This window comes from Ambystoma mexicanum, chromosome 10, assembly GCF_040938575.1.
Source record: "Ambystoma mexicanum isolate Mex_15411 chromosome 10, UKY_AmexF1_1, whole genome shotgun sequence".
NCBI lineage: Eukaryota > Metazoa > Chordata > Amphibia > Caudata > Ambystomatidae > Ambystoma > Ambystoma mexicanum.
The window spans coordinates 779188193-779203926 of NC_090932.1; positions in this window are offsets into that span (position 1 = coordinate 779188193).

Sequence of the window (15734 nt, forward strand, 5' to 3'; positions counted from 1 at the left end):
CATGGCTCACCTTTCATCTTCGTTCTATGTGACAATCCTTTTGCTGTCTGTTAAGACGCTGGCATAAAAGTTTGTTTGACTCAGATCTTTCATCCTTCTCTTCCTATCATGCACTATACAATGAGGCTCTTTTGGCAGCTAAACGCCCATACTACTTTGATCTTCTATGTGCTGAATCTGCCCACCTTCTGCGGTTGTTTCAGTCACTGTCTCGTCTTCTTTCTCCTCCTCGCCTGACTGCTCTGTTAATTCTACCCTAACTGCCTCAGACTTTGCTTCCTACATTTCTTCAAAAGTGGCCACTCTTCGATCTGCCATTGTTACGAACTCTCTCTCTTTTTCTTCTTCCTTCTATTCACTTTTGTTCTCCTACTTCAACTATTTTGTCATTTTTACCTACTTCTTATTCTGATACATTGTCTCTTCTAGCTCGTTCCCATCCCACAGCCTCTCCTTCTGACCTTATTCCTTCTTCACTTATATCGAAGCTCTATCCCTTGCTGATCTATCTCACTATTCTTTTTAATATCTCTCGTCTCACATTCATTTTCCCCTCTTCCTTTAAGCATGCCACAATTCTTCCTATTCTGAAAAAACCCTTGCTAGACTCTTCTCTACGGGCGAATTTTCGTCCAATCTCACATCTCCTTTTTCTTTCTAAGATAACCGAACATCTTGTCTATTCTCAGGTTTCTCAGGTTTCTGTTTTTGTCACTGAAAATACTATTCTTCCCCCTTTCCAGACAGGCTTGCACCCTCTTCATTCCACTGAACCTGCTCTTTTCTCTCTGATCGCTATTCTACACATTCTTCTCTTTTTATTCTTTTAACACAGTGGATCACACTTTGCTCTTAGCTTCTCTCTCTTTTGGTTTTTCTGCCTCTGTCTTATCTTAGTATCATTCCTATATTAGGTAACGTGGTCTGGGACCTCTTCTCACACCTTAACGTTTCTTCACAGAGTCCCTCAGGGTTCTGTTCTAGGACTGTTCCTCTTCTACTTTGCTTCTTCCTCATTATCTCATCCTTTAGTATCTATCATCATTCTTCTACCCTGCACCCCACCTCCAGCGTACTTCTGCAGGAGTCTGTCCTGATACATTCTGGTTTCACCATCAGCGTCTTGTGGCCAATGCTGGATTTGACTTTTATGGACTTCATTGATTCGCTGTGCATCACCCTTTCTCATGATGCCCCTGAATGATGCTGTTTCCATCTTCATCTTGTATCCAGGCTTGCAAGATTATGTGTTACTACTGACTTCTGCAATTGTATTCGCTCTCCCCTCTTGCTTCTCCACTCTTTGACTGCTTACTCTGTTCTCTCCTCCTCTCCCTTTCTCCCTTTTCCTATTTCCTCCCCTCCTCCCCTTACTTTCTTCTATGCACTTACTCTATCAGAATTGTTCCTGGACCTAGTATGATAGCAACCTGGTCTGTCTCCTCCCCCTCCTCTTACTTATACCCCCCTCCAGCAATATCTGAAATGTTGTCAGGCCTAGTATGATAGTCACTCGTTTCGTTCGCTCTGCTACCTTTCTGCACCCCTCTCCCTCACCTTTTGTTTTCTCCGGCTCTACCACAAATGTCATCAGGCCTAGTACGGTAGTCGCCTGTATGTTTCCATTTCCTTCCCACTCTCCCCCTCCCTTCCTTATCTATGTTTTGGCTCTTGCACTATCTGAAATGTCGTCAGGCCAAGTACAATAGTTAATTTCTCATCCTTACTGTTCATGGCCTGTAAGAATGTCATTGTATTTTCCCTTGTTCCCTGCCTTGCCTTGAAGTGCTTTGAAACACATTGTTTGTAGGTGCTATATAAATAAACTATCAAATCATCCCATATTATTTCTGTGCGTATGATACCAAACTCTTTCTGTCTTTTTTTTCCTTTACGTCTTCTATTCAGGAGTGACAATCTTGCTTCTTGCCTTTCAACCATCAAAACTTGGATGTCTGATCACTATCTTGTCTTGAATACTACCAGAACTGAAGTCCACTTTTTTTGAGCTAACACTCTTCCCTCTCCATCTCCCCCAACCTCTGTTTCTTGTCCTCCTTCTTCTCTTGATATTGCTGATTCTGCCCAGAATCTTGGTCTCTAGCTTGATACTGACTCAACTTTCTCTGATCATATCTTGATAATATCTTGTTCCTGTCTGTATAATCGCTTCAATATTCAGAAAGCTAGTCCTTTTCTTACGTTTAATGCCACAAAACTTCTGATTTCTTCTTTAATTTTCTCACATCTATTGTACTGCTCTACTTTACTTTTTCCTTTTCTTGTCTTGCTCCACTAAAATCTGTTTTTAATGCTTCTGTTCAACTGCTATATTTACTTTCTCCATGTGATTCTATTTCTCTGATGTCATCTTCTCTTTGGATGTCTATCCTTTCACTCATGCCTTCTATGGACGTGCACCTTTTTATCTTTCATATCTTGTATCCTTGTATGTTTCCTCTGGAGTCCTATGTTCTCAAGCTCAATTTCTCTTCAGAGTTCCCCTATCTCCTTGTGCCCAGTAATGGTTCCGCTCCTTTTCATTGCTTGCCCCTTATCATTGGAACTCTCTTTCGCTCTCTCTTCGTTCTATTACTTCTTATTCTTTATTTCGCACTTCTGTTAAAAACTACCTTCTCCAGCCCTAAATTGAAATTTCGTAAAGTCTGTTATTTCACTTTGATTGTACTGTAAGTGTTTCTGTTCAGCGCTTTGATGTAAAGCGCTATAGAAATGAAAAATAAAAAACACAAATAAAGAGTGGAAACCAGCGAAATCACCATTACAATTTACTTTTACAATACATTTTGTAAAAGATGTAAATGCTGCCTGCAAATAACACTTTGCAGAAGGCATTTACAATAGATTTCTACAAAATCTGCCTGCTTTCAGAAGATGCTAAATGCAGGCATATTTCACAGGAATCCATTTGCTGTAAGCCTGCATGAAACATCCCATTCGGCTCCATTTTCCATTCGCGCTGACGCAGGCAATAGCCTTGCAATTCGAGCAAAACTACTTTTTCAACCATACGACCACAAAATTCTACAATCTGTCTACATTCCGAGACACAGATTACCCTTTGCCTTGAGAAGGAACCTTAGGGTTCGAAACACGTGTCGGCTGACCACTTTATAGACTATTTGTCTACCCTATTTACATTAAAAAACACTATTTCAGACATTGCATCTTATGTGTAAATTCTTGTAAACACAAGACTTTTCGAAAACCAATTGCAGCAAGGTATCCAGGAATCTTTACTTTCTCATTATGTAAGGTGTTGGGTTCACCTTTCCACACCTGTGACCTTGCACGGAATAACTAGAGATAACGAGATAATAAATAAAGCTCAGCACAGGAGTGTTCTATCCTAGAGCCCACCTTTCCCCTCACCAGCCTGCATGAAAACCCACAGCTGGAGTGGCAAGGATGAAGAGGAAACTGATTCCTTGTCCTGTCTCCCACTCCATTTTCAAAATGAGCTGAAGCAGTAACCAAGGCTTAAATCGCTTTACACATAAATTTTACACCTTGGTTTACTAATTTGGACCTTTGAAATTACCCTATCTAAGCTCCAGAATGTCAAAGTGAGGCATGAAACCAAGGTGTAACCGGTCTGAGCCTCACTTTTGCACTGCAAATGATTTCATTTCCTTTGGAGGTGGCTTAGAGGCACAGAACGGAATGTGGATTTCTACTATTCATTTCTTCCCCACCTTCAGATACCTTATGGTTTTAAACCAGCATTAGATGTTCATGTTGGTAAAAAAGAAAAATGAATTCCCATGGAATCTGTCAATGTTTATCACCAGTTAAAAGAAGGCAGACTCCATGGGAAACTATTTTAAGTCCCTCATTACGAGTTTGTGGAGAGGTAAAAAAGTGTAAGTAATGGAATTACTGCCACTCAACCATCTTCCGAGGTTGACCTTGGAATGGAGGATTTACCTCCAGCATCATCTTGAGGTAAATCCTCCAACTTTTGCTGAGAAATCTGCAAAATTGACCGCATTACGACCAGCGGTAATTCCGTCGAAATCCCCATGGAGTCCTGTGGACTCAAAAAAATGGGTACTAATACTGCCTACCACCACTTGTAATGTGGCAGTAAATCTGCCAGACCAGGTGGCAGTAACAGTAATTCCATTTTTCTGTATTCCAGGGTATTTAGCTATTTGCAATGCGTAAATGACAGGTGACATTAACACTTTTCGCAAAATGGAGTGCAAAGAGAAGGTGAATACGAGAAAATGCTTGTAATTACTCTAGGTTTTTGCACTCTATTTCGCAAATGATTAAAATTATAAAGAGCCGTCTCTACCATGGTAAATCCCAACATAATTGGGCATTACTGGCAACATATAACGTGGGAACTTCAGTAACAAAAACAGATTGCTTAGTTTAAGTTTGCTTACACTCACCTAGTGTGTGATTTACTTCGCAGATGTGATGCTTCCAATAACAATATACATTTCTTAGAGGACATTATTTTAGGATTAACTTCAAACCCTGAAATTTGGACACAAGGTCACTGGTCCTGAAAGAATGGACCTAACCTGTACTAAAAATTAATTCAAACAAAAAGTATCTTTATGTCATGATTCCTGCCCCTCATGTCCCCAGCCCTCCAAGATGTCGTGCTGGTGCCAGGCCACGATCACCTACTTGGCTCTCAAGGGCCTCTCCATCCCTCCAAAGACCCACTTGGAGTCAGACTTGGCGCTTGTGGCACCAGACTCACTCACTCCCATAGGATAACATTGGGGATTGGACTTGTAGTGCATTGATGGGGACAAGATGGATGCCCCCACATATTTCGGTTCCCAGAACTGCATGTGCGGTCTAGTCTTTTGGGTGTGGTTCAGCCCAGAGACACCTGGGATACCCAGAGACTATTTAAGCCACACCCAGGCTTAGAAACATGCTTTGCGTTTTCTGCACCTGCAGCGTGACACTCACCGTGTTCGGATCGGTCTCCAGTAGGCCTGCATCTTTCTTCTGCGCTCAGCTCCTGCAAGAACAAGAACACCGTTAGGAACAGCCTTACCTTGCGGCGCTTCTGCCCATCATTCATCGCTCCTCCTGTTCTGCGGGCATCTTCAGCGGTGTCATTCCCATCCCGGCACGCCGCTTCCTAAGGAAAAGGGAAAAGAACAGAAAAAAGGCATTAGTAAGCATTCTGCAAATCTTTGCTTATTTTTAAATACTGTACGAGCTTCAAACGCCTACTTGAATCCCAGCCGCTCTGGGGGAACTCTGTCTCCGGAACTTCTCATCCATCTGCAAGAGGGAAAAGACACTCCAGGTTAGCGTGGAAACATCTAGAGGCGCCGCATACCGCGCTTACCCACCGCATTTGTTCTTCATAACTGGCATCCACACTGAAAACGTTGCAGCACCTAAAAGACACAGAAAAAGAACTCAGTTCAATGCAAATAAGAAAGGGGGGCATCGCGCATCGCGCTATCACTCACCTTCAGCGCTACTCAACTCAGCAGCACGCCGCCATCCCCGGACGCCGCCCATCATCTAAGGAAGGAAAGGAACGAAGTTAGAGAACTGTTCAAAAGACTCATTATACTTACCTGTCAGACTCTTGCCAGTGAAGTAACTAGGCAGCAATGAGCCTGCATCAATCAACACGCCCCTGCACTGAAAGCAGGACAGAGAGCACACTATCCAAGAAAACAAGGTGAGCTGTGGATCAAAGGGAAGGGTTGGACCTCGGGGAAGAAGGGGTTCAAGCACACAGAGACAATAGGGAGTTAAACTCTACCAATCCTGTGTTTCAGGCCCAGTCTCCAGTCGAATAGCCTCCAGGGAAGGTTTCGAGGTCGTAAGAGGTCAGAACAGGCTGAGTGACGTCCCCGTGATACCAGGTGAGCGTTACACTTTATTATAAAGTTCATCTAAACATCATAACAAATTCTTAAGATTTATAAAAACACAAATGCAATCCAAAATCATCAATTTGCAATTTGTTTACACATACAATATAATTTAAATGTGTTTTGGTTCTCCGAATATTCAGTTCCTATGTCAAAACTCTTAATTTTGAATGTCAGAGCCAACCAGAGTGGTGAATAATTATCTCTGTACACTCTTGCAAAGCCCTACATGCACATGTTTCTGTCCTAAAGGCACCAGTATACCAGACATTCTTCAGGGGCTTTGCTAAATTTCTTGCACGTTTTGAAGATGAACTCAAATGTGTCCACGGGATTCTTCAGGAAATTGGCTAGATAAATGAAGAAACATACCTTAGTTTATCTAATTTCTTCCCCTTAAAAACAATCATAGATATATACATGGTTATAAATCTGTTTCATTTGTGTACCTGTATAGAATTATCTCTGGTCACCAACAACTCTTAGTGTTATCAAAAAACCACCTTTCTTATCTTGCGTGCTTTAGTCCTTCACCATGCTGCTACTCTGAAATATAAAAACACATACGCACAACCACCATTACAACCACCATTACCTTTAGTAATGTGATATCTGAATACATCTTGATATACAGGCCTTTCAACCTCTCTATGGTTACCTGCTGAGTCGCTGGGAGGTAGCTCATCGGAAAGTAAGACCCATCTTCTGATTACCCTTCTATTTGATGGAAATCACTGACAAATATCGGCAAAATACAAATAAAGAAAGATGTAACACCACCAATACCTCAAGATATAACAGGCCAGAGGTATGGGTCCTGATAGTCCGATGGAGCTTGCTTATGATCACTGGCACGCTAGGCCCCTAGTTGGAGTACGACGTCAACAAGTAGCCAAGTCAGGTTATGGCCTAAAAAACCAAACCAAAGACAGGCCATGTAATACAACTCAAGGCATGTTCAAAGTTTAAAAGGTCTCTAATTAGGGCCTCGGTCAACTATAACACCCATAATTACTATTTTAATGCTGGGGGGGCTGGAAACTCGCAACACGATTTTTCACATAGTACTCTTACCTCTAAATTGTTACGAAATGGCGGCTGTAGATAAATCAGCGTCCGGCGATGTGATTGTGTCATCATGGGACGTGCAATTAGGTCGCGATACTAGCCTCAAAATCTGTTAAAAATGGCTGCCAGTCATAAAACTACGTCCCGCGGCATGATGACATAATCACGGGACATGGAATTAAGAGCAGAGGCTCCCGCAATGTATATACACCCTTTTTTAAAAGTGAATCAGGTGGTCATCCTGATATTACTAAATATTTCTACGTAATCCTGATCTGTGAACGGCACTTAGCGTGCATGCCACATAAAGATATGTGTGCGTCTCCTAATTATTAAATAAAGGTTTATACGCATGTGAACTAAGAAAACCGATAATTCAATAGCTTCTATTCCAATTAACTAGAAAGATGACAATTGGTTGGATACATTTAGAAACATACATATTTTTTCACACATTTCTTAATGGTAAGGTGGATTAAATACACACCTTTCCCAGATATCTTTAGGCTAGATACCGCAAGAGCATCATTGTATGCCTGCTTCTGTGTTACACAACCCCAAAGAAACATATGGTTCAATGGCTTCTATATTAATTCACTTGAAAGATGACAATAGGCTAGGTACATTAATAATAACATTATTTCACACGTTTCTTAATGGCAAAAAGTAGAATAAGTACACATCTTCCTCCATCTTTAAGCTAGATATCTCCAGAGCATCATTATATGCCAGTTTCTATGTGCTTTTCACAACCCTTTCCAGACAAATATTCTTTGTATCGCTATCCAATGTATTTTTAGATTTTATGAAGCAGGCAAAATGGTTGACGTGACCCATCAACATAGAAGTTATTCAGCCGCATTACTGTGAAACATTGTGCCACTCCACATTCTCATTTAATCCCATGATATGACTTCTGGTTTTGAATATAATTTTTTGTTCCAAATACAACAGCTTCCGATTGATATCCTCCTGGTTTGTCCCTTTTTTTTGTGGAGAATCACCAATTTTAAATCACTGAACTGATCCTGGTCCATACAATGTTTTACCAATGGAGCTTGTTCTATTTTATTTTTAATGCAACTCATATGTTCGATGAGTCGCGTCTTGCATTTCCTATTGGTCTTGCTAATGTAATGGCGATTGCATGGACAGGTTATCCGGTAAGCTGCATTTTCTGTGTTGCAGTTAGTGTATTCTGTAATTTTCCATTCAAATTGCAAACCAATATTCACACCTAATGTCTTGGTTGTGAAAGCACACATTACACAGTTCCCACAAGGGTGATGAGTCTCTACCCTGGTGGGACCCCACAATGTAGTCTGTGTGGGACCTGTTTCTTTTTTCTTGGTGATGTCATTCCTCATGATCATATTCCTGATATTGGTCATTTTTTTAATGTACAACAGGAACTTTTAGGGATTTGGGAAAACATTTCTTCCAATTTTTGCCAATAATGCTCTTAGTTTTATATGACAAGTTGCTGAATACACTCATAAACACTAGCACGTTTTCCTTTCTTTCTCAATGTTTTTGTTCTAATAGTGTGTCTCTATTGTTATTATGTGCTCTTTTATCAGAGCTTTTCACCAATATGTTAGGATACCCTCATGCTCCAGGTTTATCTATGAGTTTGTTGGCTTCATCTTCATAGGATTCTTGTGTGGAACTACTGCGTTTGAGATACAAAAATTGTCTGAAAGAAAGATTGTCTTTAACGTGTTTTTCATGATGATTGCCATAGTGTAGAAGTGCATTCTTATCTGCCCCTTTCGTTTATGGTTTGACCAATAGCCTCTCCGGGCAGGTCCTCTCCTGGTTCTCATCCTTCCTGACAGATAGGACTTAGACCCTTGCTTTCTCCTCTTGTCTGTCACAAACCAATACACTTTCTTGGGGTGTCTTGCAGGGCTCTACCTTGTCTCCTATGCTATTCAACATTTACATCCACCCTCTTTTGCTGCTTATCCACTCCCTCAGCTTCCGCTGCTACTCCTATGCTGGTGACACACAAATCATCATCCAGCTTGCCTTAGCGCAGCCGGAAACACTGTCTCATCTTAGGGGTTGCTTGGCAGTGGTGGGTAGCTGAATTGGTACCAATTGGCTCAAGTTGAATGGAGACAAGATGGAGGTGTTGGTGGTGGGACCCCCCCTGCCGGTCCCTGTTCTGACTCTTCTCCCCTCTCTTCATTCTGGTTGCCTGCTTGCTGACCTTTAGAACATGGCCCTTGCCCTTCTCCTGCTTCTCAGGTGAAGAACCTTGGTTTCTTGTTCACTAGTTCTCTGTCTGCCTCTGCTCAGGTTGGTTCTACTTACAAAATGAGCTTTGACCAACTAAGGGTTTTGTGAAAGGTTTTGCCTTTGCTTCCAGGTCATCTTCATGCCCTGGTAATTTCCTCCCTGATTCTGAGTCCCTTAGACTATTGCAGAGGCTCAACCTCTCTATATTTTGCATCATCGTCAGCTATTGCAAAACCTTGCGGCCCACATTGCCACAGCAACTCCTTATGGTGAACATATCTCTCTGGTTCTTCGGTCACTCTATTGGTTGCTGATCTGAAAACGGATCACTTTTAAATCCCTTTGCTTAATCCATCGGGCATCCTACAGACTAGGAGCAGAGTATTTACAGGAGAAGTTCCAACCATATGCGCCTAGCCTCTTCCTCCGTTCATCTGACACTCGCCTCGATCAGCATTCCAGATCTGCCAACCAGCACAATGACAACGATTCTTGGTCCCAAGCCGCCGCTTCGACCAGCCCGCGGACGCCCGTCCAGCTTTGCTTGCCAAACTGCCTGCCACCTGGTACCCGCAGCTGTCTCCCGCTTCTAACTCTGTCTCAAGTGCTGCAAAGCGCACTGGAACCACCGCGATGCTGTCGAGCACCAAGAACTTCTTCAGCACCAGCTACATTGTGGTTCTTCCCCCATGGTCCTTCTCCGAAAGCCCCTATAGACAGTTACGATCCTTTTGTCCCCTTGGTGCTGGAACCGAATAACCTTGAACTGTAAGACTGATCACTTTACCAACTACCCTCCTGTCAGTATCCAGAGTGCATCCATTTCCTTTGTGAAACTGTCTGTCCTCTGTGTTCCTTTACAGGGTGGGTTGTATGTGCAGTGTGCTAGAACTGTCTGTTGTAGTAATAATAAAGTAGATATTTGTATACAGCCTTGACTGGACAGTCCCTTTTATCATTGGGTAATAATTGTATGTTTGCTGTGTTGCAACTAACCAAAGATCCATGACCTTGCAGAGATAAGCCTGCCGTTCCATCCACGGTCTTATAATTCACTTGTATTCCAATCTGTTTGGATCCCTTCTGGTGTACTAGAGGTGTGGGGTTGATTGATGGTTTAGAAACCGATAGTCATCCCTGGACCACTGGTGCCCCGGAAGTTGATTCGTCACAGGCAGTCCAAAGTTTAATGTTATTGCTTTGTAGAGCTAGCTGAAATAAATCCCAGGAAGGTGTATTGTGGGCAGGGAGGAGAAGGTAGGAGGTGGGAATGGCCAAAGGGATTAGCATGGTGATGGCCAGTCAATGAGTGGGTACAAATCCAAAGAACACACACAAGATGTGTGTTCCTTCACACATGTCACCTCCCTCCTAGCAATACATTTTTTTAAATGTATTTTATTGTTAAAAGCATGAACCTAGCTGGAGACTAGTAGAGCGCTGTACAGAATGTGGGTAGTCAGCATTTGGGCTGACATCTTTTAACAGTAGCGAAATACTGTAAGTTGAGGTTTGTACGTTGATATGTGCATTCATTGAAATTAGTTATTGGATGTTGTTGAAAAGCCATGTTTTGGGAGATTTGCGAAATTGGAGAATTGTGGGTGCATTTCAAGTCGACACACGGATCGAGTTCTAGAGGGTGCATGCGTGACAAGTGTAGGATTGTCTGCGGGTCCTATCTTTGCGGACAAGTTGTGATTTAAGCCGGTTGATCGATTTGCTGTGCGAGAAGTGTGTGACACCAGATATGTGGAGCTTAGCCATCAGGCACGATGATGTGCTACTCATAACTGCTTTGTAGATAATACATGCAGTCTTAAACAGTATTGTGGCCTGGAGAGGAAACTAATGTGGTTTGATTAGGAAGGGGGTGATTCGGTTGCATTTCTGTGCACCCGTTAAGACGTGCTGCAGCATGGTAGCTGCTTTAGGGCAGCCAATTGAGAAGCGTATGCACCACCTGATAGACAAAACTGAACCTACTGCCCGATTCTGTGTATTGTTAAATGTGGTATTAATTCCTTTGCATTTAGAAAACTCAAAGCAAGTTGAAACTGCCCTGCAACATTTGTTTAGCTCAAGTCTTTTCTTTTTTGGATTTCAATGCCTCTGTACATCTGTTTCACCTTTGCAACCTCAATGGAGTCCTTAACTACCGCAGCGGTCTGTGTCATGCATTTGCTGTGTTAGGAAGGTATTCTGTTGGACGTGTACTGTAGGTTTAAGTGTAATTTATATTCTATTTAAGGGCAACTCAGCATTCTGCTCGTCCTTTATGAACAGGCTTCATTTTGTGATAGTTTGGCCGCGTGACACTGCTTTCTTTGGTACTATATTGACAAGTGATTAAATGTATTGGGTATTGGAGGCTTTGCTTAGTATTTGAGGGTTGCAACAGTGTATGTATTTCTCTGCCTGAATAGGCATTACCTTTTGTTACCTTTTTATTTGGAGGTTTTGTAAAGCGACAGAAAACAGAGAAGAGCAGTAATGAGGCAATAAGCCCCTCGACGGCAGGCCATGACCACCCAAGGTAATGCTCACAGGGCCCATAGTTACAGACACGAGCGTAGCAAGGGCCTTAACGAAGGCCCTGGGGGCATTGCCGTGGGCGGTAATGGCCCACTGTCGAGGGGCTTATTGCCACTAGTACCCCGTCCCATTTTCAGGCGGCCATGGAAAGGGAGAAGGGACCACATGTAGTCCCGTCTCCCTTTCCATGGTCGCCTGAAAAAAAAAAGAAGACAACCAGCGAATAACAACAGTTTACCCGGTGCGCAACGCACAAAGGTGCGTCCACAGGATTACACTGTGGTATGGCTCGGAAACAAGCCAATCCACATGAAGTGTATCCCGTGCATTCGCCACGCCGGGTACTAATTATAGGTACTGATCGGGATGATATTACAGCCCAGAGAAGTAGTTTGACAATTAATTGGGCTAGAAAGTCATGTGTCACTTCCGCTTACAGAGTTTTCAATGCAATCAACAGAAACATTGGAAGACTCGATGGCAACTTGTCACAGGGGAATCTTGTAGCAAAGAAACAGTTGGTGAGATGATGTTTGGACAACACAAAAGTTAAACAAAAAAGTTGAGGGGAACCAGAGGAGGCCAATTCGAGGTTAACAATAGGATGCAAGGCCTAACAAGAAACCTTGGTTTCTTGTTCACTAGTTCTCTGTCTGCCTCTGCTCAGGTTGGTTCTACTTACAAAATGAGCTTTGACCAACTAAGGGTTTTGTGAAAGGTTTTGCCTTTGCTTCCAGGTCATCTTCATGCCCTGGTAATTTCCTCCCTGATTCTGAGTCCCTTAGACTATTGCAGAGGCTCAACCTCTCTATATTTTGCATCATCGTCAGCTATTGCAAAACCTTGCGGCCCACATTGCCACAGCAACTCCTTATGGTGAACATATCTCTCTGGTTCTTCGGTCACTCTATTGGTTGCTGATCTGAAAACGGATCACTTTTAAATCCCTTTGCTTAATCCATCGGGCATCCTACAGACTAGGAGCAGAGTATTTACAGGAGAAGTTCCAACCATATGCGCCTAGCCTCTTCCTCCGTTCATCTGACACTCGCCTCGATCAGCATTCCAGATCTGCCAACCAGCACAATGACAACGATTCTTGGTCCCAAGCCGCCGCTTCGACCAGCCCGCGGACGCCCGTCCAGCTTTGCTTGCCAAACTGCCTGCCACCTGGTACCCGCAGCTGTCTCCCGCTTCTAACTCTGTCTCAAGTGCTGCAAAGCGCACTGGAACCACCGCGATGCTGTCGAGCACCAAGAACTTCTTCAGCACCAGCTACATTGTGGTTCTTCCCCCATGGTCCTTCTCCGAAGGCCCCTATAGACAGTTACGATCCTTTTGTCCCCTTGGTGCTGGAACCGAATAACCTTGAACTGTAAGACTGATCACTTTACCAACTACCCTCCTGTCAGTATCCAGAGTGCATCCATTTCCTTTGTGAAACTGTCTGTCCTCTGTGTTCCTTTACAGGGTGGGTTGTATGTGCAGTGTGCTAGAACTGTCTGTTGTAGTAATAATAAAGTAGATATTTGTATACAGCCTTGACTGGACAGTCCCTTTTATCATTGGGTAATAATTGTATGTTTGCTGTGTTGCAACTAACCAAAGATCCATGACCTTGCAGAGATAAGCCTGCCGTTCCATCCACGGTCTTATAATTCACTTGTATTGCAATCTGTTTGGATCCCTTCTGGTGTACTAGAGGTGTGGGGTTGATTGATGGTTTAGAAACCGATAGTCATCCCTGGACCACTGGTGCCCCGGAAGTTGATTCGTCACAGGCAGTCCAAAGTTTAATGTTATTGCTTTGTAGAGCTAGCTGAAATAAATCCCAGGAAGGTGTATTGTGGGCAGGGAGGAGAAGGTAGGAGGTGGGAATGGCCAAAGGGATTAGCATGGTGATGGCCAGTCAATGAGTGGGTACAAATCCAAAGAACACACACAAGATGTGTGTTCCTTCACACATGTCACCTCCCTCCTAGCAATACATTTTTTTAAATGTATTTTATTGTTAAAAGCATGAACCTAGCTGGAGACTAGTAGAGCGCTGTACAGAATGTGGGTAGTCAGCATTTGGGCTGACATCTTTTAACAGTAGCGAAATACTGTAAGTTGAGGTTTGTACGTTGATATGTGCATTCATTGAAATTAGTTATTGGATGTTGTTGAAAAGCCATGTTTTGGGAGATTTGCGAAATTGGAGAATTGTGGGTGCATTTCAAGTCGACACACGGATCGAGTTCTAGAGGGTGCATGCGTGACAAGTGTAGGATTGTCTGCGGGTCCTATCTTTGCGGACAAGTTGTGATTTAAGCCGGTTGATCGATTTGCTGTGCGAGAAGTGTGTGACACCAGATATGTGGAGCTTAGCCATCAGGCACGATGATGTGCTACTCATAACTGCTTTGTAGATAATACATGCAGTCTTAAACAGTATTGTGGCCTGGAGAGGAAACTAATGTGGTTTGATTAGGAAGGGGGTGATTCGGTTGCATTTCTGTGCACCCGTTAAGACGTGCTGCAGCATGGTAGCTGCTTTAGGGCAGCCAATTGAGAAGCGTATGCACCACCTGATAGACAAAACTGAACCTACTGCCCGATTCTGTGTATTGTTAAATGTGGTATTAATTCCTTTGCATTTAGAAAACTCAAAGCAAGTTGAAACTGCCCTGCAACATTTGTTTAGCTCAAGTCTTTTCTTTTTTGGATTTCAATGCCTCTGTACATCTGTTTCACCTTTGCAACCTCAATGGAGTCCTTAACTACCGCAGCGGTCTGTGTCATGCATTTGCTGTGTTAGGAAGGTATTCTGTTGGACGTGTACTGTAGGTTTAAGTGTAATTTATATTCTATTTAAGGGCAACTCAGCATTCTGCTCGTCCTTTATGAACAGGCTTCATTTTGTGATAGTTTGGCCGCGTGACACTGCTTTCTTTGGTACTATATTGACAAGTGATTAAATGTATTGGGTATTGGAGGCTTTGCTTAGTATTTGAGGGTTGCAACAGTGTATGTATTTCTCTGCCTGAATAGGCATTACCTTTTGTTACCTTTTTATTTGGAGGTTTTGTAAAGCGACAGAAAACAGAGAAGAGCAGTAATGAGGCAATAAGCCCCTCGACGGCAGGCCATGACCACCCAAGGTAATGCTCACAGGGCCCATAGTTACAGACACGAGCGTAGCAAGGGCCTTAACGAAGGCACTGGGGGCATTGCCGTGAGCGGTAATGGCCCACTGTCGAGGGGCTTATTGCCACTAGTACCCCGTCCCATTTTCAGGCGGCAATGGAAAGGGAGAAGGGACCACATGTAGTCCCGTCTCCCTTTCCATGGTCGCCTGAAAAAAAAAAGAAGACAACCAGCGAATAACAACAGTTTACCCAGTGCGCAACGCACAAAGGTGCGTCCACAGGATTACACTGTGGTATGGCTCGGAAACAAGCCAATCCACATGAAGTGTATCCCGTGCATTTGCCACGCCGGGTACTAATTATAGGTACTGATCGGGATGATATTACAGCCCAGAGAAGTAGTTTGACAATTAATTGGGCTAGAAAGTCATGTGTCACTTCCGCTTACAGAGTTTTCAATGCAATCAACAGAAACATTGGAAGACTCGATGGCAACTTGTCACAGGGGAATCTTGTAGCAAAGAAACAGTTGGTGAGATGATGTTTGGACAACACAAAAGTTAAACAAAAAAGTTGAGGGGAACCAGAGGAGGCCAATTCGAGGTTAACAATAGGATGCAAGGCCTAACGAGAAAGAAAAAGTTCTGCAGTGGAGTTGAAGTTATGTTATGTTATTGGGATATGTACCGCACACTGCTGCCATTTTCATGATCTCCACACACTCTTATGGACCGGAAAGAGAAAAAAAAGGGGTGGGGTTTGGTTAGAGAGAAAAGTCAAGGCGTTGTACTTGACTGTTGGTACAGGCATAGCCAGGAGCAACTAACATCTCTTTGGGTGCGTTCTCTAGGTGGGTTGTGGTGTTTCC